The sequence below is a fragment of the Plasmopara halstedii genome (assembly GCF_900000015.1).
Source record: "Plasmopara halstedii genome assembly, contig: Scaffold_2680, whole genome shotgun sequence".
Classification (NCBI taxonomy): domain Eukaryota; phylum Oomycota; class Peronosporomycetes; order Peronosporales; family Peronosporaceae; genus Plasmopara; species Plasmopara halstedii.
In genome coordinates this window covers 89,095-92,424 of record NW_020189586.1, presented here as the reverse complement: position 1 = coordinate 92,424, position 3,330 = coordinate 89,095, and positions in this window count along the sequence as shown.

Sequence of the window (3,330 nt, the reverse complement as noted above, 5' to 3'; positions counted from 1 at the left end):
TCACCACTATTGTTGGCCCAAGCTGTACAAATGGACGAGCACCTATGTGCGCACGTGTCAGATGTGTCAACGGGTGAAACCCTCTCCAAATGCGGCTGTGCCGCTGGCCAGCTTACCGGTACCCACTAGGTGGTAGTCCATGAGTTTGGACTTTGTGTTTGGCCTGCCGAAAGATTCGACAGGCAACACGGGTGTCGTGGTATTCGCCGACCGATTGAGCAAGATGGCTCATTTGGCGGCGGTGCCAGACACCATCGACAAAGTCGGTACAGCAACGCTGTTTGTAGACCAAGTTTCTCGACAACATGGACTCCCAGAGTCGATTGTCTCTGAGAGACCCCCGTTTCACAGGAAACTTTTTGCCAACCATCTTCAATGTGCTTGGCACCAAGTTGTTGAACAAAGTCCATTGATTCCTTTTTGCCCTGTCGGGCTGCAAGGAAACGCGTTCGCACGCGATATGCCTGGTTAGGCGGCGAGAACACTAACAAAAGCTGCGGATTCAGCTATATCCAAGAGGGACACGCCGCATCAAGCCAAGTGCCGCACGTCAGTGCCCATTCTCGTGCTCGGCAACCGATCTTGGAGATAGCTTGTGCCACGCGCTGTTGCTCGTTCAGAAGCATTGCGGACGTTGGAACCATCTCGGCTTCGCTCACCAGAAGCTGGAGATTCTCTACATCCTTGCACTTGAAGGTCTTAACCGCTACCATGAGCGTTCCTAAACGGGAGGAGTCATGGTGGTGTCTTGGACACAATCGGCGCCGACATATTTTGCAGTAGGTGCTCTAGCACAGCATTTTCATAGCTCGAAAATGCCTCTAGGCGCGCGTTGATCGCATCTGGTACTTGTGAGGCGAGGTTTTGCACGCCCTCAGGGCCAAGCAGAGTCATCAGCTTTTCAAGCCCGTCCAGCATGCCCTTGGGCAAATAGAAGAACTGCTCCATTCTCACAGAGAATCAGTCTAACGACTCAGGTGTAAATTGACCATTTAGGCTAGCAAGTGCAGCGGTACTGCCGTAGCTCGCTTCTTCGCTGAGCGGAAGCTAAGCAAAGTGGTCAAACTTAATGCGTGAATCTGGTTGTTCGGTATATTATTAGGACTCTTGCGCGAAGCGACTGCTCTCATGGATTTTGTCGAGTTAAATAGTGCAAACGCGACACGTCTGGCATTGCCTTCTTTTTAAAATGTTTTGACACAACCTTGTGTCCCATTGTATCCGTTACGGAGGGCTGCGGCCCAGATAGAAAAATGTTACTAATACAATCTAACTTGCTTGTATCAGCTCATCTTCAATTCCGGGCGAAAAAAATAAAGTATCATGTGCCAAGTGCGCGACGCTTATGTCTTAGAGCCAATACATGCAAGGAATCATCATGAAAACGCTAAAGGTAGACGAAAACAAATAGGCCCGCTCGTGAAAGCGTGTAAAAAGCTCTGCCGGGTCAGCTCCAAACTCATAACTACAGCCTGATAAAATTTGGAGCTACTTCATTAAATGTTGTTGTAACTTTTAAGCTTGTAGACAATAAAGCTCGCCTTTTTGAACCGCGTTTAACGTATTGGAAACGTGGTAAACGTGATCGTAAATTTTATTTGGAATAGTGAAGCGCAAAGACAGTGTGATTGCCACATCACCGATAAAACGGGCACTGAGTGCGCTGCTCGTGCAGAGATGAGAACGGGATAAAAGTATGGATAGTTTTTGAAGCGTTCTTGCTGACGAAAAACAGCTTGTCTGTACGACTTTTGATGAGAAAAATGATGCTAGTTCAGGATCTGGAGAGTTATTGTAACCACTCCCATCTGAGAATACCTTAGCTGCTATACTAAGTACAGCTCGCAGATTGCAGCGGGGCTGCCGTAGCTGAGCGCTAGAAGAAGCGTACTTTAGGTCACCGACCATTCGTCTTTACAAGAACCAAGTATGAGTTAGCGGATCGCAATCCGCTTCCTCCAGAAGTAATTATTGCCTGCTAATTGGCTCTTCGGATTAAATTCAAAACTAATTTTTATTTATTTATTATCCCAAATTTAAATGTATAGATTTTCTTAAATATACTGAATATATAGTAAAATCCAAATTCATGCATAACTATTGGCTACCTAGCCCCGTACTGTATTCTTGTTTGGGTGTGGTCAAACCAAAAACATCTCTTGTGACACCCCCCGTGATATCAGGGTTCGTGTAACCCCGTTACACCCTCCCCAATAAGATTGAGAAATTTCACATATCCAATCGATTATTGCCTCAACGAGGCTCGCGTGTCCGTTAGACACTGAAACTCAATTTGTTGGAAATTAACAATTTCCTTGCTTAATGAGTCCTGTGTCTACGACACGAAAAACCATCGAGTCTCGCTGGTTCTGACAGCGAGCACGGGCAGAGCCCAGCTTCGTTCCCCGCACGCAGTGCGATGTCAGACGATGCGTCCGCGGGTCCGGGGGCTGTATATCCTAGGCTCAATGAGCACAAGCGTCGCGCTCCGCGCACGGTATCAGTGACGAATGACCTCGTTGAGGACGTGGGGTTGGTTGACTACGAGTCTGGCACCTCTTTTCCCGCATGGGATGAAGAGGAAGGCGGGCTGCACCAGCAGCATGATACAAGCCTGCTCACGCCTTGCGAACCCCATGTCCGTTCCCTGATTTCTCGTCGACTGAGGGATGTGGTGTAATCACCATGACCTCGACGGGGAACAAAGGTGGCAGCTGCAAGCTATCTCATAAGGAGACTTCAAAGCGCGCCCATTCACTGTCGGTCATTGACCCTCGTGTGAAATATGGCTTTCGCCCAGCATATTCCGCTGTGAAAACGAAGGATGCGATAACTCGATTGTTACGCGTCAACATCATCGGGCCCCCGGCCAGAACGAATGATGAACAGGCCACACGGAAAGCTCTTCGAGCTCGTTTCTTGGTCCCACAAGTAAATCTATTAGACGTTTATCGCACTCGACTAAGTGCTCAACGAGGTGGCTCTCGTGTACTCGCAATGCGGACAATACCTGTAGTGCTCGCTCCTGGTGAAAGCACTACATCTGACGAAGCGCTTTGATGGATGGATGCAACGGAACCGAAAAATATTTTCACTGCATAACCTGCAGTTGAGCCACAAGGATGTGAACGTGCGTGTGGAGCGACACCACCGCTTTGAGTTCGCCAAACCCAAGGCTCGCTGTCGACTTCCATTGGACTGTCGCCCTACGACGTATGGATTGACCCCTAATGCGCCCGCGATGTCTGTGTCAGCGACCGCAAGAGCTCAGGGCCACTGCTTGAGCTCAGCGCATGACCCGACTACTTCCCAGGCTATTACCGGGAAGCA